At 36.6% G+C, this 27256-nt stretch overlaps 1 protein-coding gene and 1 pseudogene across 1 annotated transcript in view; one reads left to right on the forward strand and one right to left on the reverse strand.

Annotated features, from left to right (window-relative positions):
* NOL4 (nucleolar protein 4) overlaps positions 1-27256 on the forward strand; it is a 522070-nt gene that overhangs the window by 92925 nt on the left and 401889 nt on the right. The window lies entirely within an intron of this gene.
* Positions 5658-5948, reverse strand: LOC112647889 (NADH dehydrogenase [ubiquinone] 1 alpha subcomplex subunit 1-like; annotated as a pseudogene).

Here is a 27256-nt window from a genome sequence, read left to right on the forward strand (position 1 = left end):
GGGTGATGGGCACTGAGGGGGCACTTGGCGGGATGAGCACTGGGTGTTATGCTATATGTTGGCAAATTGAACTCCAATAAAAAAAATAAAATTAAATTAAAAAAATAATAAAATTTCTCCCCACTTCAAAAAAAATAAATAAATGAAGGTACATCAATTTCAATGAAATAATTAGTAACTGTTAAAATAGGGTAAGAAATATTTATATATCTGGCATAGATCATATACAACATACATACATTTATACACACACACCATCTCATTGAACAAAAAAGCAGAATACAATATGGTATATATATTATGATTGAACTATTTTATATATTATTTGTTTGTGTCCATATCAGTTAGTTATATTTAGCTTTGGGGAGTAGGATTTGAGATGAAAACAAAATTTATATTTAAATAACTTTGGTGTTATTTAATTTCCTTTTATCATGACTGTAGTGATTTTTGTAATATAAATTAAAGTTATCCATATTAATTTTAGAAAAAATTAAAATAGGAAAAATATACCATACAGCGATGATTGCTGTTCCTGTCCTGATGCATTCCCCACTACAATGTTTTTTATGCTAACATATGTGTGTTTATTTTTATTTTTTTCATATGTGTGTTTAGACACACTTGAGATCATATCATATAGATATTTTATAACTGCTGTTATAGGATCTTTTTTTTTTTAAGATCTTATGTATTTATTCATGACAGACAGAGAGAGAGAGAGAGAGAGAGAGAGAGAGAGAGAGAGAGACACAGGCAGAGGGAGAAGCAGGCTCCATGCAGGGAACCTGACGTGGAACTCGATCCCAGCTCTCCAGGATCACACCCTGGGCTGAAGGCGGCGCTAATCCACTGAGCCACCGGGGCTGCCTTGTTATAGGATCTCTTATTCATCAACCCATTCATTTGACATTCACCACCCCTTTGAATGGAAACCTCTGGCTCATATTGTGGGGAAGGCATGAAAAAGAAAAGAAAACAATGAGAAGAGAAGAAATCTTTATCCAAATACTTTTAATATACCTAATTTATTCAATCAGCATATTTAGTGAGGGCCTTTTATGTGCCAGGCACCGTTCTAGATGTTACAAGCAGGTAACAGGCAATCTTCTGTTCTTAATGGAAATAGAAATTGTCAAAATCTATTTGACATGTGTTAGTCTCAGAGTGAATAAAGATATGACTGGTCTTTAGATAATCTAACAGACACTTAGCACCCTATGTTAAAATTCTTTAAATGGCTAGGGTTTTTGTTTTCTTGAATTTAAGGTCACAATCATTTAAATTTCTTCCAGTGAACATATGCTTGCAAATCCACACCAGCGGAATTAATGAGTGGAAGATAAATGTGTTCTTTGATGGAAGAGAAGGAATCAACAAAAAGGCACATATAGCCTAGAAACGAATTAAATGATCACTTTTGTCTCAAGCACTGAGAAACAGGATGAAGGCAAGGACCACGGGGAAAAAAATTCAGAAATTAGTATCAGCAATAATATGGTACTATAGATTCTTTCCTGCTCCCTGCTTTGATTTGTCAATTCCCCTCTCCTGTGTTGAGGAATTGGTTTCCCTATAACCACTGCAGGTGCTGACAGGATGGTTAGAACCAAAGATCGTGGTGACCGGGAAGAGGCCACCATCCAGGAACCAGGCAGATCCTGGCAGGAGACTGGGGCCAGGCAATGAGCAAAGTAGGAATGCCAAATTTCAAGGCAGGACCTGAGACATCAAAAAATATAGTAGATAGTCATTGTAGATGGGAACTATGGGATGGGAACAGTGTCTTCAGAACAAAGCAAGAGCTTAGTCATTAGAACAGAGGATAAAGCTAAGGAGACAGTGAATCCCTGGCTTGACTCCTTTTTTATTCTTGTTGACAATCTGATCCCAGAGCTGCAGATGCTGTTTTACTCTGCAAGTGAAGCTTTAACGTACTAAGCTATGAACTAGCTTTGGGAAAAGCCCATGAAACAGGGTTGTCACACCTCTCAATGGTATGAAATCCAAGAACTTGTAGGAAGTTGGACAATTATGGTCCTTATACTCACACCTTTCTAGATCCTCTGAATACTTGGACCAGTTGGACCAAGGACCTTAGCTTTTTGAGCCTTCTTCTCCCCACATTGTAGTGCTGTGGTCCTTTTCCATCCTTTCCACTTTCATTTTTGAGTAAAATGAAAATCACATTGAAAACATCATGATGGTAGAGATCACTCATTATATCTTGGTATTTTGTCAAACAAAAGCTGACAACTGCTTCCCCTCTGAAAAGTTTTAGATGATTTTATATCTGTTTATGGGCTTAGGCTGGGTCAACTAACTAGCTAAACTGGACTTAAGAGAAAAAGCATTTTATCCTCTGCAAATAGAATGTAGAGCACTACCTCTGAAGCCATGGTCTCCATTCTCAGTGTGGGGTGTGCTGGGAAGCCCTGATGCTATGCTGTGTACTACCTGCATGGCTGTGGGTACTGATCTTGCACACCTTCATCATGTTATTGGTCAAACTTAATTTTCTAAAGATCAGAGACTCATATTATTTCATGTTTCCAAACTTTATCCTTGAAAAGGGAAGATTGGTAGTCAATCTCTTTTTCCATTTACTCATTTCATCCTTTGGAATTTCTCAACTGACAATGAAGAACACTGGGTTTGTGATAAGTGGAAGGAGTTTAATTGAGTGTGTTGGTTTTGTGAGCGATGGCTATTTGTAAGTATGCAAAAGCCAAATGCCACCTGGGAAGCAGGCATCCTTTTTCTAGGGCAGTATTTTTAATTATGTCTTTTCACCTGAGCTCCAGGGCAAAAGTTCCATTTTTCTCCCTGCTCATTATTAACAAAACCCACAAGGATAGGGGTTTCTAATTTCATATTTTTAAGTGAATTTAGCATGCAAAGTATTCTGCAATGACATTAGATATGTAGTTAAGATACCACCTAGGCTCTGGAGTTTCTTGGCTTCATACAAATCTTTCCATCCTTCCCGGACTGACTCCCCTCTCTTCACATAGGAATGCTTAACCATACAATCTGCGTGTTCCTGGAAGTGTGTTGGGTGGCTTGTTGTGATTAGTGTTTGTATGCTACATACGTTTGACAGACACATACGGTAACAATTACGGGAACTGTACACATATATCATTTTCTGTGTTTAATTTGTATCGAGTGTGATTTTGTGCAGCTTGCAGACTTGCACACATTTTGAAATTAATTAACCTGAACAAAATTGGATCCATCAGTCTAGGTTCCTTAATAATATCCTGGCTAACAACATTAAATAATACATGAGACGGAGATGGAAGTAGGGGGATTCCAAGGAGAGAGAATGAGGATTCAGGCCTCCTGAGTTTTTAATCCCTGTCCTGCCTGTATTTTCCCCTGTGAACGAGAGTCTTCCATTCTTTGCTTTTGTTTTCCTGGCTGTGGCAGGAGAACAAGAGCAAGCCCAGGCAGTGTTGTAGTGAGAAGGGAATGAATGCCTAAAATGTGCTTTGAGAGCCTCAAGTGAAATGCACTATGCCGCGTGTGGAAATTATTATGAGTTCATTCTTCATGCACTTTTAGTCCTGCCCTCTAGGCTCAGACTGCCAGCCAAGGCACCAATTACGGTCGATGGGGCTGTTGGTTCTTGTGATGTGAACACCTGTCCTCCAGCAAATGAACTGAGATAATACATCCCAATTTACTATGTGTGTCATATACCCTACAAATTGAATCTCTAAAATACACTCTGAGTTGAATAATAAATGACACTGGGTTTAAATGACAGGAAATAGACTCAATACAATTGCTTGGGCATCTGTGTCCACCCAAGCCTTTGTCCACCCAGTCTGCTGCTGAAACGCCAAGCCAGACTTCCCTCTGCATTCTCAGAGCTGACTAAGGGGCCATCTGTATGGGGAAAGTCACTGCAGAATTGCTGGCTTCCCTGGGAGAGCCTCGGGCTGATTAATTCAGTCAAGCCAGGGCTTGGCAGACCCAGCCCCACACTGCTCAGCAGATAAGACAAAATTGCAACCGGATACAAGTCCAGGGGCCTTCCAATTCATATTTAAAGAAACATTCATTAGGTAACTGGATGGGCTGCCCCATGCAATTTGTTGCCCTGAAATTTAAAAGAGAGAAATTAAAAGAGAGAAATTAAGAGAAAATTATTGAGTGACAAAGGGAGAGAAGTAAGTAGTCACAGGAGACAGTGCTTGAAGGATAAATTTTAAAGGGTAGATGAAAGCTGGTGTGAATCTTGGCTCTGCTTCCACTTGCTAGGTGACGTCTGACAAGTTTCCAGCTATGATTTCTCTAAATTGCAGTCTCCTCATCGGTCTCTAAGCTAGAACCATCCCTCACGGGCTCACCGTTGTATCCCTCATGCCTGGCACATTATTTGGCATACACGGGTGCTAAAAATCAACTGGATGAAAGAGGGTTTTCTGGCCTCATTCTTGCTGCTTGTCACAGCTACTGGTGCAACAGCCAGGAGGGGCGGTGGTAGTGTACAGCCCTCTGTGTCCACTCACTCCCGTGCTTTCCTTTGTTCTTTGTGGGAACAAGTTCTGGGTGAGAGACTAAGGTTCTCCAGCATTGGCCTGTTCCGCCTCAGCGCCCGGCCAGGAGGTTAAACATGATGCTTGAACTGGTCTTGTGTAGATGAAGAGTGTTAGTGCACAGCCAGTGCTTCCTATTGAGACACTTTTCACTTATTCATATTTTGATACATTTACGGCATTGAAGTGTTTCTCAGGGCTTCCTTGCAGTGTAATAACATGACCCTCAAATCAATACAGGCCTGTGTACCTCCCGTGGTGGCATTTTATGGAGATACAGAAGTATGTACAATTGTCCTTCCTTTCCTATTTTAATTACAGGTTAATCAGCTGGAGCTGCTCTGATGCAGGTACTACTGATTTTCCATGGCCATCCCCATTTTGAACATTGTGATCAAAGGGCAGGGTGCACGGGGGAACAAATGCCTGGGAAAATCGAAGCAAGGCAATGAGGACACACAAGGGTACTCGGAATAATATCAGTAGTGTAGCAATAGATCTGTAGTTATAATTCTATTTGCGTTTCATCTGTTGTTCTTCCTCAATCAATAATGCCTATGGAACCTAAAAAGACAATGACTTAGTTGTCTATTTGCAGTTTCTGTGCAACCCCACATAGTGCATTTGTTTTATTTGGTAAGCTCATCACTGATAGCGAGGACTACTGACACACGTGAGTCCAGAGAAAAGTGCCCATCCTGTAACCAATTCCCACCATTGAGTTGGTGCCGAGCAGAAAGCCATGAAAGGAGGCCTCTGTAGACCTGCTTCAGATTTTGCTACAGACCCAAAGGTCTCTCCCTGGGATATGAAGCTGGCAGGGTCTTCCATCTCAGGAAGGCCCCTTGCGAGCATCTGTATAATGCTCCCCTTTCTTGCTTTTCTCTTAATCTGTCTTCCTGTCCTCTTACCTGCTTCCACTCAGCATAAGCCCTAAGGACCTTCTATTTGCAACTTCTAACTTACTCCATCTTTCCCATCGCTGTCTCAACCCGAATTCCCCTCTTCGATCTTTTCTTTTTTTAAGATTTTATTTATTTATTTATGAGAGACATGCAGAGAGATGTCTTTTTTTTTAGCTTTTACTTTTTGTTTTTATTATGCACTACATTAATACACTGCATAACCTTCTAGAAGGGGTAGATGAGCTGTAACCGAGGTATTTTTCATCAAACAGGAAAATGCTTCCTTAATCGATATTCTCCAAACCCTCTGACACATAGTAATGATTAATTCCAGGGACTCACCTATCTCTTTGCATCAAACTCCACTGATATGGATAATAGGCAAGCCTTTTTTCCTTGCCCCTGTTACTGAACCTGTGGATGTGCGCCGTGGCTATGCCAGGGATGACCAAGCACATGGCCATGACGCTGATCCTGGGAGCATATCGAACCACATCACACCACGGTTGGCAGGGCCAAACCCTTCCTTCCCCCACCCTCGGCAGAGAGAGGCAGAGGCATAGGCAAAAGGAGAAGCAGGCTCCCTGTGGGGAGCCTGATGTGGGACCCAATCCCAGGACCCGGGGATCAGGATCTGAGCCAAAGGCAGATGCTCAACCACTGAGCCACCTGGGTGCCCCTATCTTATTCTTTGACTATTTTAGGAGTCTGCACAGGAAATCTCATATAGACCTATTATCTCTTGCTTCCCACATGTTCTCGGATCTTCTCTGTGTCTGGACATCTCTTTAGAACCTATCTATCATCTCTCCTTGTTCCACTTCCTCACAGCTCTGTTAAGTGGCATGGGGTGGTATTAGATTACTGTGTTCAATATAGGATATTGATAAAGAGGAATCTTTATTGATTAGCCCAGGTTTGAAATTGCATGTCCGCCACCTGGTAACGATGGTGTTTTAGCAAGTTATGAATTCTCTATGCCTCAGTTTTTATTTAATGTTTTTATCTTTTTAAAATGCTTCCTAGTCTCTAGCCAGCACCTGCCTTTGGCTGGATCTAACAGAAAGCCAGCTAATGGAGCATCCAGACATCCTGCAGATCGTGGCTGCCTATGTCCAGAAAAGAACACGGCAAGGTTAAAGCATGGATTGGAAGTCCAACCAACTCTGAATCAGCACAACAGCATTTTTTGTGTTTGTTTATATAGGTGTCTCCCCTCTAAGGATGTGAGGTGTCCAGGGTTGGAAGAGCATTTTTTTTTAACTTTGTATTCCCTGCTGCTTGCATACCGCCTCCAATGGAATGCAAGCTTCATAAATGTCTATTGGATAAACTTGTTAGTGGAGGTTAAGTAGTATCCTTCTCAAAAACATGCTTCCTTTAGAGTTACATAGGTCTGGATCTGTAGGAGTCCATGCTGCCAGAAGTGACTACTGATAAGTGTGTAGTGTGGTGGAGAGGGGATTTGAGAAAGGACCAACTAAGAATTACTCACAACTGAACAAAAGACAGGTTGGTTTTGACAGCAGAAAGAGGCATGAGATATATGAGAGCATAGGATGCTGGTGAGAGAGGACTAGGTGGGGTGGGGCCTGGAAAGACAGACATGGTGTGGCATGAGTTCCTGACATTAGAGATTAGCTGGAGGAAATAGCAGAGGCCCTGCCAGGAAAATAAATATGCAAAACATGAAGCTATTTTCAAAGGTAAAACTACATTTAATTTACTCTGTATCATTGCCTCAGATCAACCTCATAAGCTCCCCTCTCCTTTGTTTCCTTCTTCTCTGCAACAAAATCTTCCCAGTATTTAGAACAGTGCTCAGCATGTGAATACATATTGAGTGAAAATAATGTAGAGAGGAAGAAAGCTTTAATAAGTCTTTTTACATCATATAGGTTTACTTTAATCCTGAAGCTGAAGATGAAAAAGTGAGGAGCTAGTGATGCTTCCATGCTGTTTTTTCCCTTGAGAACAGCCATACTCTGTCTCTTTGAGCATCTATGGAAAGTAGTCATCAGAACACCTTACTTTAACTTCCCCAGGAATGATTAATTTAGCTTAGGAAAGATGAATAGGAAAACTTTGCATGTCATAGTTTAAGTACATTATTCTTCATATCTGTGACACATTGTATTACATAATTATCAATTACATTTCCCTTTCCTTTCTGCCAAGTAAGCCACAGATTTCCATTACTTTTAGTTTGGTCATGTGATTGACTTTGACCAGTGGAATGTGAGCAGGTATGACATATTCCACATCTGAGTGAAATCTTTGAAATGTCCTTATATAGTTTTGGTTGTGTGTGTGTGTGTGTTTTTTTTTTTTTTTTGACACCTTTACTTGAGAAGAACATGACCCAGATAGTAGTTACTTCTTTGTAGTGGGTCCTAAAATGAGAGAAGTCATGGAGTAGAGCCAAGCAGAACTGGTGGGAGCCACAGCTGGATTGCCCATCTCCAGTGACTTGAACTAGAAATGGTGTTTGTTATCATAGGCAAATAAGATGTATATATATATATATATATATATATATATATATACACATATATATATATATATACATCATATACAACATTTATATATATATAAAGTTATCATCTATTATCTATCATCTATCTATCATCTACGTTATCTATTATTGCTAGAATAAGTTACCATAAAAAGCTTAAACAACACAAATGTATCTTATAGTTCTATAGCTAAAGTCCAACATGTGTCCCATTGGGCTAAAATCAAGGTGTTGGCAGGGGTGTGTTCATTTCTGGAGTTTCTAGGGAAGAATCTATTTCCTTGCTTTTTCCAGCTTCTAGAGCATTCCTTAGCTTGGGCTCCCTTCCATCCTCTTCAAAGCCAACAATATTGCATCTCTCTCTCTCTCCCCATTCTTCCATAGTTACAGCTTCCTCTGACTGTCTCTTTCTGTCTTCTTCCATTTTTAAGGATCTGTGTGATTTCCCTGGGCTCATCCCAGATAATGCAAGATGATCTATTTTAAGGTCAGCTGATTAACATCCTTAAATTCCCTTTGTCCCGTAACCTTAACGTATTCACAAGTTCTAGGGATTAAGACATGGGCATCTATTATTCTGCAAGCATGGGTATTATTATCAAGGATGGTGTTGCTTAAAAGGCAGAGAAATAGCCACTTCTCTGTAAATGAACATAAAACAGAAACTACCTCTGGTTATTTGAAGTTATGAGATAAAATACATAGCAGAATGACACTGAATGTATCAACCTGGCTCCGTGTCTCGCGCTGCCTCTAGGTGTAGGACTTTGAGCAAATCATTTGGTTCATTTCTGTCTTAGTTTCTTGAACCATGACATGGAACACTCAAAACTAGTGCAAGTTCTCTTTCAGGGCTATGGGATGGCTATATTATAACTGTATCAATATCTATATATCACCATATCTATACTACTTCATTCTTTGTATCTTTCAGAGTTTTTTTTCTTTCAGAGTTATTAAATGGATTAAGTCAAATAATGTAGTGTAAGAATATGTAGGGGTATATCTATCTTCATTCTTTTTTCTCTGTAAAGATATGCATATGATGTGGTGTATAGTTTGGTAATAGGGTCATCAGATTTAACGTTGCCCCAAGTTTCTCTTTTAAATGGATCATGCCTTCTCTGTCTATGTATGTACATTTGTGACCTTGTAACAGTCCTGTGACTATAGATTAGATAATGAACTTTTCCATTGAAAAAGCAATACAGTTTTAAAAGATGAACACCTTTCTAATTTCTTCGCCAATGGTAACAATGAACAATTTTTCAGTAATAAATGGGTAAAAAGTAATATACAGATTTCCATTGGTTTAAAGTCCTGTGTTTGCAGACAGTTATGTACATGTCCATGTGCATTTTTGTTCTACATTGTAAACATTTTCCTCTATTTCATCTTCCATATCATCTTCCAAGCACAGCATGGACTTGACAATTCTAACTTTTCATTTATGTAGATATTTCAATAAGAAACTCTCTACTGGAATGGCCATATGAATTACTTTTTCCTTTTGTTGGAGCTTCAGCTTGGAGCTCATTGCCTGACCATTTTGGCCACCTCCTAAGGAATCTCTGGCTAAGTAGTCAGCTGTCTCTCCCAGAGGCAGGTGGAAGCTCTTCCTCTTTCAGTATCTGTGGATAGAAGACTTTATTTTGTCCTTCCACATATGCTCACAAGAGATCAGAATATTATAGACACCCAAAGAGTTTGTATCTTCTTACATCCTTAATTCTTTTTGCCTGCTTTACGTATGTTTTACTATTTTAATGTTCAATTAAATGATTCTGTGTGTATGTAACTGGAGTATGTACACACAAGTATATGTGCTATTTCAGATCAAATTATGATACCTGTCCTGTGACAGATTCAAACTGTTAATATACTATCTTCATGAGATCACAAATTTGTTGGTTGAATGCTAAATTTCTTCAGCAAAGCAATGCAATCAGAGAAAAAATATCACTTCTAAAGAATGTTTCCATATTCAAGATAGGAATCTAAGACCATTCTATGGACTTTGAAATTATGCTGTGCTGTGCTAAAAACATACATAAGAATTAGTCCAAAATAAGATACAAATTAGACACAAAATATGACGAAATGTGAAATCAAAAGTTTTATAATACTCAAAACTTTACAAGTGGAATAATAACTAAATATGTCTTACATATAATGTGCCACAATAGTACCACATGCCCCCCCAAACTAAAATAATTTGATCCTTCTGAGAAAGAAGTCATCTTGAAAATTAATGTTTCATAAAATGAAAACTCTATTTCCTTGATCAGTTTTTTATCTAAAATTAAATTTATTTATTTATTTATTTGAGTTCAGTTTGCCAACATATAACATAACACCCAGTGCTCATCCTGTCAAGTGCCCCCTCAGTGCCCGTCACCCAGTCACCCCCACCTCCCACCCACCTCCCCTTCCACTACTCCTTGTTCGTTTCCTAGAGTTCGGTGTCTCTCATGTTCTGTCTCCCTCACTGATATTTTCACTCATTTTCTTTCCTTTCCCCTTTATTCCCTTTCACTATTTTTTTATTTCCCAAATGAATGAGGCTATATAATGTTTGTCCTTCTCCGATTGACTTATTTCACTCAGCATAATACCCTCCAGGTCCAACCATGTGGAAGCAAATGGTGCATATTTGTCGTTTCTAATGGCTGGGTAATATTCCATTGTATGTGTAGACCACATCTTCTTTATCCATTCATCTTTCAATGGACACCGAGGCGCCTTCCACAGTTTGGCTATTGTGGACATTGCTGCTGTGAACATTGGGGTGCAGGTGTTCTGGTGTTTCATTGTGTCTGTATTTTTGGGGTAAATCCCCAGCAGTGCAATTGCTAGGTTGTAGGGTAGCTCTGTTTTTAACTCTTTGAGGAACCTCCTTACAGTTTTCCAGAGTGGCTGCACCAGTTCACATTCCCACCAACAGTGCAAGAGTAAAATTAAATATTTTAAAATAGTTTTTGTTTTGGAGTTCATTTTGGTGTTAAACATTTTATATTAATAGATTTTAAAACAATCTAGTTTTTGATTTATCATATTGGACAGTAGGTATCTCAAGGAACAGAATAAGATATTGAACAAAATATCTTTCAAAGTCATTTAAAATTGCAAGCACACATAACAATTTATATTTGATGAAAAACATATAAACAAAAGGATAAACACTAAACAATAGAATAGTTGGGGAAGAATGGAGAATGAGAGTAGGAGGTGACAGTAAGGAACACATCTATTAAAAAAATGAATAAAACAAGAGGGTTTTTAATATGCTACAAATTAAGGAGCATGATTAACTTAATCTTCTTTATCAGGGGTTCACGAAATATTAATTTGTTTTAACTTTAGCTTCTTTTGGGGGCAGTGAATGCATTTTGGATGCAAATTACAATAACCGAAGGAGCTTTTTTAAAAAATGCCCACACTTGGAGTCAACCCCTTGATTTTCTGGTTTAATAAGTCTGAGGTGGGGGATCCCTGGGTGGCGCAGCGGTCTGGCGCCTGCCTTTGGCCCAGGGCGTGATCCTAGAGACCTGGGATCGAATCCCATGTCGGGCTCCCGGTGCCTGGAGCCTGCTTCTCCCTCTGCCTATGTCTCTCCCTCTCTCTCTCTCTCTCTCTGTGTGACTATCATAAATAAATAAAAATTTAAAAAAATCATAAAAAATAAAAATAAGTCTGAGGTGGAAATTAGGCATACATACTTTTTGTGATTAAACATTGCAAAGTGAACACCTCTGTGTACTTATAATCCAAGAAATAGAATATTGCCAGAATCCAGGATGATCTTCTCATTTGGACAGTTGTACTTTTAAGAGCTCAGATGTGATTCTAATGCTTGTACAGGGTTGAGGACCATCCTTCTAGTTCATACTCAGGCTGATGCTTTCTTGTCTTATGGTATTATTCCTCTTGCATTTTTTCCTTATTTTGTAATATTCCAAGCATTATTTATTCATGGTAGGTAGGGATTATTTGTAAACTTTCTTTGTCCTTATGTCTTTAAAATGCATTTACTTTGTTAGATTTTATTCTTAGACTAACTATATGTAGAATTATTATTTAAAATTATTTTTCCACTCAAATTTGATAGCATTTTCTACTGCCCTTGAGCATCCAATTTTGCTGACAAGGTTTAATTTCATTTACTTGACATATTATTTTTTTATTGTTATCTTTTCCCTGAAATATTTCTTGATTTCTTCTTTTCCTTGAAGCCTGAAATTTCACTAGAATTATCAATATGCAGGTTTCTGCTACGTACCCAGCTGAACACCTAATAGGCCCTTTTAATTAAAAATGTTTCTATTATTTTTTTGGTTATAGTTGATCCTCAAAACACATGGGTTTGAACTGTGCAGGCCCACTTTTATGTGGATTTCTTTCCTTAAGTACAGTACAATATTATAAATGTATTTTCTCTCCTTTATGATTTTCTTAATGACATTTTCTAGCTTACTTTAAAAATACAGTATACAGTACATATACAAATTATGTGTTCACCAACTGTTTATGCTATCAATAGAACTTCCAGTTAATAGTAGGCTATTAGCAATTAAGTTTTTCAGGAGTCATGGGCAGCCTGGGTGGCTCAGCAGTCTAGTGCCACCTTCAGTCCAGGGTGTAATCCTGGAGACCCAGGATCGAGTCCCACGTCAGGCTCCCTGTATGGAGCCTGCTTCTCCCTCTGCCTGTGTCTCTGCCTCTCTCTCTCTCTCTGTGTGTCTCTCATGAATAAATAAAATCTTAAAAAAAAAGTTTTTCAGGAGTCAAAAGTTACATGCAGATTTTTGACCACATGGGGTGTTGGTATCCCTGACCCCCATATGGTCAATAGTATTTCTTTTCCTTCATTAATCATGAACTCCTCCTGGAATGTTTGTTAGGTTAACATTGGCATTCTGGAATTGAACCTCCACGTTGCAAAAATAGATAATAAATGAACAAACAAATATTAAAAACAGTTATTTACATACAAATTTATATGTAATAGTAGTTAAATGTACATATATATTCTATATTATGGAGAATTTCTTAATCTTTCCAATACTAAGCCTGATCTTGCTTGATTATTCTCTTAGTCAGTGCATTGACTGTTTTCTTTTGTAATCACAACTAAAATTTTAATTTTCACAAACTCTTATTCTCTGGTGGTTTGTTTTAGTAATAGTCTCTTTTTGTTTTATGGATGTAATATTCTCTTAAACTTCCTTGAGGAAACTAATTGGGATAGTTTACATTTTTGTTTCTAAATTATTTGTTTCCTAAAAGGTTAATTTTTTTGTTTATTCATTTTGATTTTTGCCATGGATGCTATTGGTTTTCCTCCAATATATGGTGATCCTTAGACATAGGATTTGTACTTATTGAATGATTAGAATGACTTATAGTGGTAGGTGTGTTATGTTTTTCTGGCAGACCTTCCAACATGAGAGGTGTTTTTATGGGGAGCAGGGCTATGTTTCTGTGAGTAGGACATGCCATGGCTCTGTAGGTTATTGAGCATGGAATAGTCTAGCTGTCTGGGACTTGCATAATTAGACAAATTAAAGAGGGCTTTATCATGGGATTAAAGCTCTTAGTGCATATGGCTCCTGGGTGGAGCTGCTTCTCCTTTGCCTCCCCATCCCCCTGCTTTTTTTTTTTAAACCTTAGTATTTTTTTTTTTTTTTTTTTTTACAAAGTCTCTTAATTAAGTGGTCCGTCCTTGCTCTTTGCCTTTACTGAGTTGAATTCTGGAGCTAACCCTTGGTTATCTTTAGAAGAACAGAACTTTTATTTACTGTTAAGGGCTATGTCTTCCTCATCCTATTTTTAATTTCAGTCTGATCCTATTTATTACCTGAGATGCCTTCAAACTTTCTAGTATGCTGATCACTTTCTTTTTTAATTTTCAAATGCTGTTATCTTATATATATACATATACATATACATGTGTATATATATATATATATATAATTTGTTGTTGTTGTTTTGTTTTGATTTGAGGTCAACTGAAGAGGGAGTGGAGAGAGTTGTTTGCTTTAAATTTAACATCTTCTACTGAGTGCTCACTGAATAGTAATTTTGATTGTTCTCTGTGCCCGTGGCTCATTAAAGTCCATGTTATATGTCAGCTTTACCTGTCTAGATGCCTTCAAAAACACCCATGTACATGTCAGCTCAGCCATGCATTTAAACATGATTTTAAAAATATCCAGTGAGCACACCTGTGACCAGATTGTGGTTTCTAAATATTATTTTGGAGAAATGGTTTCTCAAGGGCTGGCTTAGGGAAAGTACACAGTGAGCCTGATGCATCCTGTCGTGTCAGAAAATAAGCTCTCAAAGAATGGAGACATGTCACAAGGACCCAGGAATCAGTTTCAGAACAATTTGAGCATCAAAAGGAATAATGAATATAATTGACTGTAACCACTGAATATATAAAAATCCATTAATTCATTGTGGTGTCAGTGAGAGATAGGCTACCAATGAAGAGATTATTATATCCCTTATCCTCAAAATTAGTAATTAAAGGGAAAGTTAAGCATTTAGCATAAGTCTTTGAGGAAGTATGTTCAACCCTCTGGTAATGAGATGACACACTCTCCTTTTTTAAATGGAAGTTGAAAACAACCAATTAAAAAAGAAGAGGGAATGATGGAATTAAAAAATGCCCATTTTGTAACGTTGAGCCAAATAATTCAGAAAGGAATCATCACTAGAGCATAAAATCATTAGAGGAAATATTGTTGAAAAACAGGATATGCACTGAAACCAAAGTATCACCCCACCCTCACCCAAATATCACTGGGTATTTCATGAGGCAGGGAAAAAAATACTTTTACCATGGAGAGATCTGGGAGTTACCATGTAATGAAGTCTCACTGATGGTGGATCATGTGACATGATATAGCTCCTAATGAAGTACTGCAGGGCCTACGAAGTATTCTTGCCCAAAGTGCTACACCTGAGTCAAATCAAGCTTAACATCTAACCTCCTGATCGTTGGAAACACACAGGCTTAGAAAAACAAGAACAATGGCAGCAAGGAAAAACATAAAGATCCCAAAATGTGGGACCTTGTTTCTGTTGGCTAAGTCTCTTCAAAATGTCAGATGACATAGGAAAAAGCAAAGTAAGAAGCATGAACTCTGAATCAAAGTTCAAAAAAAAGGGCTAAAATTATATTTTGGAGAAATATATATTTATATATATTAATTAAATTTATAAATTAATAAATTATAAGTTAATTAAATAAATTAATAAATTATAAATTAATTAAATTTATGAATATATAAATTAATTAAATTAACATATATGTATATTGGGAAATCTCGAAATTTGAAAATGTGAAATTTTTAAAATATGAAAATGATTTTTGTATTAAGAGTTCTACAGAGAAAAAGATGTGTATACATAGAGAAAGCTATTTATTTTAAGAAATTGGGGACACCTGGGTGGCTCAGTGGTTGAGCATCTATCTGCCTTTGGCTCAGGACATGATCCTGGGGTCTGGGGATCGAGTCCCACATTGAACTCCCTGCCAGGAGACTGCTTTTCCCTCTGCCTATGTCTCTACCTCTCTCATGAATAAATAAAATTTAAAAAAAAGAAAGAAATTGGTTCATGCCAGGGCGCCTGGGTGGCTCAGTTGGTTAAGCATCCAACTCTTGATTTCAGCTCAGGTCATTATCCCAGGGTTGTGGGATTGAACCTTGTGTTGGGTCCTACTTGGGATTCTCTCTCTCCCTCTTTCTGTCCCTCCCTCTGGTCACTGTGTTTCTCTATCTCTAAAAAAGAGAGGGTTCATGCTATTGTGGGTACATAGTGAGCATAAAAGCAGACTGGAGACTCAGAAAAGAGTTGCAGTTTGAGTCCAGGGGCAGTCTTCTGGCAAACCAGGAAGAACTAGGGTTACAGTTCAAGTTTAAATACCTCTCCTGGCAGAATTCTTGTTTAAGGAGGCCAGCCTTTTGTTCTATTCAGGCCTTCAACTGATGGGGTGAGGCCCACCCACATTATGGAGGGTGATCTCTATTTGAAATTCTTTTTTTTTTTTTTAATGATAGAAGGATGGGAGAAACTTTGGGAGATGATGTGGGTTATAAACCGTAGGTGGAGCTCTCATGAATGGGATTAGTATCCTTATAAAAGGGTCTCGGGAGAGCTCTATTACTGTCTTTCCCTCATGTAACAGTCTGAAGACAGCAATCTGCTGTCCCAGACCCAGAAGACAGCTCTCATCCAGGCATGCTGGCATACTGATTTCAGACTTTCAGGTTCCAAAACCATGAGACTTACATTACTGCTGCTTATAAGTCACTGAGTCTTTGGTACTTTGTGATAGCAGCCCAAACAGACTAAGACACTATCATTATTATTGGAAGACAGGCCGTGCGATGTAGGAACCTGATTCCAAATATATGCCTTGCAGCCATCAAATACATGCACACATACACATGGACATGCATGCACACACACAGACATGCATCATGCCTGTGGGCACTGAGTATCAACAAGACCTGTTGAAAATGCAGGGTATCACAGAAAGATACGTTGGGTGTTGTTTTTTTGTTTTGGGGTGGGTTTTTAAAAAATTTTTACTGACACTGAGAGCAAAATATATAAAATGCCTTAAGAATAAGGAGAGAGAAATCATATTAGTGCCAAGTTTAAAGAGCTACATTTTTGAAGAGCAAAAGTTCAACATGCTTGTTTTGGTATTCTTACTGACATAACTTTTAGCAAAATGAAGCACTGATCAATTTGCAAGATACAAATATAGTTTCCCCTACTTTGTAGACATTATTATGAAGATTACTACTATTGGTTTATTCCCAATAATGCATTCCCCAGAAAAAGAGCAGAGAATATGGAAGGAAGATGGGACACAGCTAGTTGAACCCCACAGACTGAGCCTGGCTTAGCAAGGCCCTTAGAGACACCGCCTTGCCACTAGGGCACATATCCTGTTGACATCACTTAAAAACTTTCCAGCAAATTTTGTGTTTGTTTTATTATGTGGTGTTTCTGAATCTTACATTGTTTAATTCATTCTATGCTTTATCTCCACTGCTCTTAGAACTTTTTTTTTCTTTTTCCCTTTCGACCCTCTTCACCAATTTCACCCATCAAAGTTTAATGATTTTAATGTAACTCATCCAAAAACACCTTCATAGAAACATTCAGAATGTTTGACCAAATATCTGGATATTGCAGCCAGGCAAGTTGACACTTAAAATGAACCATCATTTTCTACAAAAATGTAGAAGCAACTTCTTCTTCTTCTTAGAAGATGCCTGCATAAATATTTAATGATAAAGTGTCATGATGCCTGCAGCTTACTTTCAATGGTTCAGAATATGTGTATATATATACAAACATATATACAAATATATATATATACACACACATACACACATATAGAGCTACAAATACATATATACACATGGCAGATTTGAAAAATTCTTTATTCTAAATATTGATTATAGCAAATTAAAGCTTTGGAAATTTTTGTAATCCAGACTTTTTAGTCATTCAGTACTATGGATGGTTTTTCTGTTTACTTTAGGTATAGCACATTAAAAAAAAGGCATAGCACATTATAGGCAAATATACTTTCATTTTTAATTGTTATCAATAAATGATCTATAGTTTTGTAATTCATCCAATTATTTTAAGTAATTTGCTGTGTCCTTCAGAAAATAAATTGTCAAAATCCAGTATATAAACTTATCTTTTAAGAAAACCAAGTTAATGCTTCCATAATTTAGACTCTAGTTTATTGAAATGTTATAACTGTGTTATAGAGTACATGTCAAAGCATGTGTTTATGATTAATATAATTATGATTAATATAATGATTAATATAATTTTAAAAAAAGATTTTATTTATTTATTCATGATAGACACAGAGAGAGGCAGAGGCACAGGCAGAGGGAGAAGCAGGCTCCATGCAGGGAGACTGACGTAGGACTACATCCCGGGTCTCCAGGATCACACCCCGGGCTGAAGGCAGCACTAAACCGCTAGGCCACCAGGGCTGCCCTATAATTAATATAATTAACATCAATCTTTCAACCACTGTTTCCATGTATTTATCACATTTCATTTGTTAGTATTTATGTTATTCTTTTTACATATTATTTAAAATTACGTAATATTTCATGTTCTTATATTTATGTAGCCAGAGATTTAAGTCTTTTTATTATAAACAAATAATATTTTATTCTACTTTGGAATATTTTTTCACATAAAAGTCTTTGCCATCTTTTTTTCCTCAATTTCCTACTAAGGGATGTGTAATTATTAAAAGTACAATTAATGGAAGAATAATGGGAAAGATTAATTTAAAGTTATATTTAGAAATTTTCCTAATAATTTGTGTCTTTAGGTATTATTCTACTACATGGTTATAGCTGTCATGAGATGAAAACACTAAGTTCTTTGCTAAAAGCATAAATTTCAAATATTTTAAATTCCAAGTACATGATCATTTCAGAAATAGACAAATGACTTTAATGGTTATTAAAAAGCTTAGTTAACACAAACACAATCACATTGAGGTTTGATTATAAAGGACATAAAATAATGAAATTTTGGTAATTTCTACTTCAAATCTTGCCTGACAGTTGGTTTTTGATTCTTAGAGATGTTTAATTAAAGTCATAATTAATTTGTGAGAGATTGACTTCCTTAAAACAATTAATTTTACTCTCAAAGAGACTAATGGAGCACAATATATCTAAATAATATATTTTATATATCTTATTACTTCTTTTTTTTTTAAAATAATTCAGCAGATTCTACAATGCATTTGAAACCTTCAAAGGAAAGCCATTAAAATGCCAGTGAAATCATCTCTTTTCTCTAGGAATATCTGGAAAGCAGAGTTCTAAACACACTATTCAAATAGATTCTGTGTTTTCACTGAAGAAGAAACGCTTTGAGGTGAAAGAATGTTTTAATTTCACCCTCATGTTTTAAATTTCTCATTGAAACAGTGACCAGCTCTAAGAGCTCTTATTTATTAAGAGGTGAAAATGAAACTCATGTATTATAATTCATGTAATTATAAAGCAGTCAAAATTCTTAAAAATAACTTCACAAGTAATTTTAGATTAAGACAAAATCAGCTACTGGTCTTGTTTTCCTAGGAATTTTTAAAAGCTCAATATTGGAGCAATTTTAGGCACTATTTTAAATTCAAATTTTCTTCACGAAGAATTTAGGAGCAAGAAGGCAGTTTAAGTAGTGAGAAAAAGCATGGATTCTGGAATTAGAATAGCTTTGTGACATCAGATAAGCACTCATCTGAGCTTCTTCTCTTAACAGAGACAAAACACTACCAACATTCCCTACATGTTGCTTCACTGCTCAACTTGGCAATGATTTAACTTTAACGTAAGATTCTTCAAATCATCCTTGGTGATGCACACCTTGATACTGTTCCTGTGGCTTCATCAGCTTCCACTTCACTCTCTCCTTTTCCTGCTACACATCTCCTATCCATCAATACTAAAGACAACGCTCTCTAAGGCCCGGTTCATTTTTTCCTAACAGAGCTACTCTTCCTAAAATGTTCATTCTGTTATCACAGATGAGCACTTAGTAGGTTTGTACATTTAATACTTTTCTTATATAAATACCGCCAGGTTTTTCGTAAGTCAAGCTATGTATTTTTTTTTTAATTTTTATTTATTTATGATAGTCACACAGAGAGAGAGAGAGAGAGAGAGAGAGAGAGAGAGAGAGGCAGAGACACAGGCAGAGGGAGAAGCAGGCTCCATGCACCGGGAGCCCGATGTGGGATTCGATCCCGGGTCTCCAGGATCGCGCCCTGGGCCAAAGGCAGGCGTCAAACCGCTGCGCCACCCAGGGATCCTATGTATATTACGTATAGTGACATCCCTAACCTTGCTTTCATGGGCCAACTTTAAACATTTGTTTGGTAGTTAAGGTACAAATGTTTTATACCGTCCCCTAGTGGTGATTGTCAAACAACAACAACTCAATTTTGGCAATTTTGGCAAAATTCCCATTGTAGAAATGTATGTATAATTCTTTGAATACTCTAGTCAAGACATTTTTAATGAGTGCCTAGTATATGTCAAATTCTGTTCCAGATGCTAGGGCTACAGTAGAAAAAGAAAAAAAAAATCCCTGCCCTTTGGTACTTACTACACCTTATTGCAATGTGTTCTCTAAATGAAAATGAGAGAAAAAAATAGAAAAATAAAGAAATCTTTAATAATATGAAATATGTAAGAAGCATAGTTTTATATAGTTGAAAATTGATATAATTTTATATAATTAGGTGCTACAAGTGGAAAATTTGAGACCTGCTTGGGGGCTTCTGGACCTAAAGATGCTCTCCTATATGTTAAATAACAATACAAAATTCCAGAAATATATAACTAAGTGAAAAACATGAAGGACTTCACAATACATTTGTTCAAATGCATGGCACACACGTACTTTAGAGTGTAATTTATTTTTCGACAGAGGTTTGTGTTAGCAATTCTATGTGTTTTCTGGAACCGAGAAAAAATAAACATAATGTGGACAATGTGAGCCAGATTTCTTTTTTTTTTTTATGGGAAATAGTTATAAGTCAGGCCAAGGAGCAAGAACAACTTAATAGCAATAAGCACATCTCATGCCTAGATCTTAGCTTCTAAATATTAATTAAAAAATGATTTTATCTACTTTTTTCATCATGATAAGTATATTCTTTAATCCCCATCCCCCAAGTATTATTCTTTAGTAAAATGAACTAATGCTTTTTGAAGAAATGAGTGATAACAGAGTTGGGATGGAGAAAGTACACAATGATCCTAGAATAAGAAGCAGTATCAAAAAGTAAGCAAGTTCTCATAAAATAATGACAGCATGTTGGAAAGATACTGGAGCCAACTTGAAGTTACCAGGGGCTGCCTTAGGACAATTTGAGCAACAATATAAATAATGGTGGTGGTGGAGCATACCCCATAGGGTAAAATAAATTTTCATGAGCTTATACTAATATAAATAAATACAAAACTGAATACAAAATTAACTGAATACAAAATTAAAGGGAGTTAAAGGCTAGCTCTTTACCTCCCTTTAATTATAGAATTGCAATTTATAAGTATAGTAGAATTGCAATTAATAAGTGTAATTAATAAGAGTTGCAATTAATGGAATTTTAAAAAATGACTATTTGGTGACTACTTTGGTAATAATTGTTGCAGGCAAGAATCATCAGGGGATCCTAAAATTAATAGGCAAAGTATAATGAGAAAAATAATATTTTAATAATTTCGAAATACTTGTCCCATTAGATACCTATTAATTTTCAAGGGAAAAGAATAATAATTTGACATGGATAAACCTGGAACGCATCATCTTAACCAAGTGATAAAGATAGCACCAAGAATAACATTGATATGATGTGCTGAGAAGGCATAATACCATTTCAGTAGTAGTCTTGTCAAAAAGCATAACTCAAATTTAATCACAAGAAAATATCAGACGGGGGCACCTGGGTGGCTCAGCCAGTTAAGCGTCTTGCCTTTGGCTCAGGTTATGATCTTGGGGTCCTGGGATCGGGCTCTCTGCTCAGTGGGGAGTCTGCTTTTCTCCCTCTCCCTCTCCCTCTGTTCTCTCTCTCTCTCAAATAAATAAATAAATAAATAAATAAATAAATAAATAAATAAATAAAATCTTTTAAAAAATATCAGACAAAATTGTCTAAATTGAAGGCACATTACAAAATATCTGGCTGACTTACATGGAAGTTTCAAGGGTATGAAAAACAAAGAACTGCCTAAATTAGAGGCGATTAGAGGTGATTAAAGAGACATGGCAACTAAATGCAATGTATAATCCTGGTTAAATCTTGGATTTGAAATAGGACATTAATGTGACAATTAGTGAAACTTGAATAAGGTTTGCATAATAGTATTTTCAATTTCTCAATTTTCTGGTTATTATTATTGTATTATGCATTATGTTTATGTGAAGTGTTAACCATTGGGGTGGCTGGAGAAAAGTTGAAATTGTACTCTTGCAAGTATGAAATTGTTTCAAGATGAAAAGTGTAAAAATTGGTAATAAATTTTATAATGTTTTATTAAATTTGTCATTCTATTTTCACACATCCAAACCTTCTATGATTTTAGGATCTTATTTTGTGACTGCTTGAGATAACCTCCAGAGTAATAGAATCATTAACAATGACTAAGTGAGTAACATTTTCTTTTTACAACAGGTATGAAGCTAACAGACAATTTTATTAGAAAATTATAACTGTATTCCAGTTACAACTGCAGTTGTAATTTACTGTTGATCTATAGTTTTCAAACTTGAGATAACACCAGAAGCATGTGTAAGGCTCGTTAAAATGAAGATTTTTGGATCCACTTTCCTGAGTCTCAGATGGGGGCAAAAAATTTGCATTTTTTAAAGATTTATTTATGTGTGTGTGTGTGTGTGTGTGTGTGTGTGTGGTATGAGAGAGAGAGAGAGAGAGAGAGAAAGCATGCATGCAAGAGGAGGGGCAGAGGGAGAGAATCTTAAGGAGAATCCACACCCAGAGTATAGCTGGAGGCCTAGCCCATCCCATGACCCTGAGATCATGACCTGAGTGGAAACCAAGAGTCCTATATGCTCAACCAAATGAGCCACCCAGGCACCCCATGAATTTGCATTTCTAACAAGTTTTCAGGTGAGGCTGATACCACCAGTCCTGGGACCAGACTTTGACAAACACCTGGTCTAGATAATAGTTCAAAGTGTAGAATTAATGTATTACCACATCGCTATTATTTCTAGTGTATATGGTTAAATATAAAAAGGTTCCTTTTAACTCCATTTGAACCCAGTTGCCTATCTAAAATATAAATACTGCAGAACTACAAACTGTTTTCATGGTGACCTAGAATTCTAATGCCCAATATCATGGTATTAGTAGGTGGGGCCTTTGGGAGTCATGAGACTGGAACCTTCATGAATGGGATGAGTGTCTTATAAAAGAGGCTTTAGAGAGCTCCCTAGGCTCTTCTACCATGTAAGGACACAGCAAGAAGTTGCTGGTTGTGAACTCATGAGAGTGTGACTATGCTGGAACCTTGATCTTGGACTTCTTAGCCTCTACAAGTATAAGAAATAAAGGTTTGCTTTTTATAAGCCACCCAGTCTATAGTATTCTCTTATATCTGCCCATATGGACTGGGACAAGGTCTGATACGGTAAATGGAAATCTTTCTTCCTGTTCTTACAAGAAAAACCTGGACAAACTGAAAATCAATAACCCATCACAGAATTGAGGCTGCAGGACAAATAGCCAGCCTAAAATCTGGAGAGATAGTTTGAGTCTGACTCAGGCATTCATCTTGCATCATGGCACTTTAGAATAACCTTCCTTTATCCTAAGAGAGCCATTTTAGAATAGGTCATAGACATAGAATATTGGTTTTATGTTTAGTTTGGCTAAATGATTTTTACTTTTTTTTCATTTTTATGTGTCTTCAGTATTGTCAGGTGTTTGTGTGATTCTAATATTCTTATGGTGTCCAAAGACAATATCAACAGAATTTGCTTTTAAATAAATCTATTGTAATGATGATGAACACTGGAAAGAAAGTTATGTTCTTCTATCCCTAAGAGACCTGCAGTTTATTGACAAGTGAAGTGATGGAGGTAATTTAGAAGATGCCCTTAGTTTATTCATTCATTCACAAGGCACAGAGCATTTTAGTGGCCAAAGCACTTTACTGGTTGGTCAAATTTTCCAGCTTTGGCCAGTAGGGGCTCTTGCAATTAGCTCCTGTATCCCTTGATATGATCATCTTTGTTCTGTTTTATTTTAATTTTTTGTTTTTTCACTTACTTTTTGATATCACAAGGTACTCCAGGCTTATAGTTTATATTTCCTGCCCCGGTCTAATAATTAACCATTTCTCCAAGAAGCCCTGTTTCCTTCCATTTTTAAAAAGGCATTAAAAAATCAGCATGTGGATATTGGGTATGCTCATTGCTACTGGGGTGTTGATATTCTAGGGCTTCTCAGATAGTAAAGCAAGGAAATATATAAGTGTATATACTAACATGTATATATACACATAAATAAATATTCCCATATTGCAAACATATATATTAGGTTAAACATGAGTTCATATTGATGTCAATTCTATTTCAACTTATCTTTATAGGTCATTTTAGCCATCTCCCCTTGCTTATTTGTAAACACCCACTCCAACAGTGAGTCATTTGGCTCCAACCACCTGACTTAATTGTTAATTTAATTGTAATTGTTTGTTTACTTAATTGTTCAAATATACAGGTACAGAGGTATCAGAATTATTAACCCTTACCTTCAATTTGTTTATTAGATGGATAAATGTTTTTTTCCTTTAATTTCATAGAATCCACTCATTTCCAAGGTAACTTAGATCAGTATCTCTTTCTCCTTCAGTGAACTTGTATTCATACTTTTGTAATATAGATTGTTTTGTTGTCATCTGCATTTCATCCTGTGATCCCTTGATTTCTGAAATGTTTTAAAATTTGTGTACGTTAAGGTTCATTCTTTGGTAAAGTTCTATGAGTTCTGAACAAATGTATAGTGTTGTGTATCCACTATTTTTTAAAAAAATATTTATTTATTCATGAGAGACACACAGAGAGAGGCAAAGACATAAGCAGAGGGAGATGTGGGACTTGATCCCAGGACCCCGGCATCACAACCTGAGCCAAAGGCAGTCAACCACCAAGCCACCCAGGTGCCCCTTGTATCCACTATTATACTATCATAGTGAATAGTTTTCCCAACCTAGAAAATCTCCTGTTCTTATTCAAACTAACCCCACCCCAAATGCCAGGAGACTACTGTTCTTTTTACTGTCTCATAGTTTTGTCAGTTCTAGAATGTCATACAATTAGGAAGAGGCACTAAATGAGTTTTTCAGGCTTTCTCTTAGCAATATGTATTCAAGATTTATGCCTTTCATTTTCTTTTTATTTACTCATGAGAGACACAGAGAAAGAGGCAGAGACAGACATAGGCAAGGGAGAAGCAGGCTTCTTGCAGGGAGCCTGGTGTGGGACTTGATCCCAGGACCCAGGATCTTGCGCTAAGCCAAAGGCAGATGTTCAACCACTCAGCCACCCAGACGTCCCTATGCCTTTCATTTTTATTTCTGAACAATATTCAATTATACAGATGTTCATTTATAAATTGAAAGTTCATTTGTTTTGTATTTGAATCAAAATCCATTGTATGGATGTACCACAGTTTATTTACCCTATTAGGTATATTATCACTTATTGAGGGGGCTCTTTGTTGTTTCCAGTTTTTGAACTGGTGTAAACTTTTACAAATAGTTTTTTACATAGACATAGATTTTCAGATCAGTTGAGTAGAAGCCTAAGGGTGTAATAGCTGAATTGTATGGCAAACCTATGCTTTGCTTTGTAAGAAACTGTCAAACTGTCTTTCAAAGTGATTGTGCCATTTTGCAATCCCACCAGCAATAAATGAAAATTCCTGTTTCTCTGCATCCTCCCCAGCAATTAGTGGTGTCAGATTTTCTCATTTAGCCATTCTAATAGGTGTGTAGTGATATCTTATTGTATGTCAATTTACAATTCACTTATGACAAATGGTGTTTCATATGTGTATTATCTTCTTCTTGGGTGACATATATGGTGAGATTTTTGGTCTGTTTTTAATTGGATTGTTTGTTTTCTTATTTTTGAGTTTTAAGAATTTTTTGTGTATTTTGGAGGCAAGTCCTTTATCAGATACGTGTTTTGCAGATCTTTTCTCCCCGTCTGTGGCTTGTCTTTTCAGTCTTTTAAGTGTTTTTCATAGAGTAGAAATTTTTATTTTTAGTAAAGTCCAAATTACATTTTTCTTTCATGGATTGTGCTTTTGTATTATATCTAAATTCTAAAAAACTCATTGCCAAACTGAAGCTCATATATTCCCTATATTTTTTTCTAGAGGGTTTATAGTTTTAGATTTTATATAAAGTTGAAGGATTTTTTTTGAGTTAATTTTTAAGTGAAGTGTAAATTCTGTGTCTAGGTTCTTTTTTTTTCTTGTGTATGAATGTCCAACTGTTCCAGCTCCATTTATTGACAAGAATATCTTTTCTCCATTGAATTGCTCTTTCTGTCAGTATAATTTCTTTGGTGCATTTTTAGGGTCTGTATACTGCTTTATTGATCCATATGTCAATTCTTTAGCCAATACCATGCTGTCTTATTACCGTGGCTTTAAAATGAGCATTGAGATTGGATCTTGTGTTTCCTACACCTTGTCCTTCTTTACCATACTCTTGGGTATTCTAGGTCTTTTGTCTTTCTATATAAATTTTACAATCAATTTTTAAATTTCTATAAAATTAACTCAGAATATTGTACTTTTCTGCGTATCAATCCTGTATATATTTTGTAAGATTTACACCTAAGTGGGTTTTTTAAAAAATATTTTATGTATTCATGAGAGACAGAGAGAGAGAGAGAGAGAGGGAGGCAGAGACACAGGCAGAGGGAGAAGCAGGCTCCATGCAAGGAGCCTGATGTGGAACTCGATCCCGGGTCTGTAGGATCACACCCTGGACTGAAGGTGGCACTAAACCGCTGAGCCACCTGGGTTGCCCTACACCTAAGTGTTTAATAGCTTTTTGGTGCTATTCTAAATGGTATTTTTAAATTTTCAAATTAAAAGTGTTCATTGCCACTTTATAGGAGCAATTGGCTTGGTATCTTTGAACCTGTATCTAGCAGTCTTGTATATAATTGTTTATTTGTTCCAGGACGTTGGACTTGGTAGATTAACTAAAGTTTTCAACATAGATAATCTCCTATCTGTGGAAAAGATAGTTTTATTTCTTCCTTCCCAATTGTGTACCTTATATTTTTTCCTTTGAAAAAAATCTTATGGGATCCCTGGGTGGCACAGCGGTTTAGCGCCTGCCTTTGGCCCAGGGCCAGATCCTGGAGACCCAGGATCGAATCCCACATCGGGCTCCTGGTGCATGGAACCTGCTTCTCCCTCTGCCTATATCTCTGCCTCTCTCTTTCTCTCTCTCTCTGTGCGTGACTATCATAAATAAATAAAAATTAAAAAAAAAGAAAAAATCTTACTGCATTAGATTAGACTTATAATACAACGTCATATAGGAGTAGTGAGACAGGGCATTCTTCTCTTATCCTAAAACTTAAGGGGAAAAGTGTCTAATTTTTCACCATTAAGTATGATGTTGGCTTTAAAGTTCTTGTAGATGTTCTTTATGAAGCAG

The sequence above is a fragment of the Canis lupus genome, chromosome 7, assembly GCF_003254725.2.
Source record: "Canis lupus dingo isolate Sandy chromosome 7, ASM325472v2, whole genome shotgun sequence".
NCBI classification, from domain to species: Eukaryota; Metazoa; Chordata; class Mammalia; order Carnivora; family Canidae; genus Canis; species Canis lupus.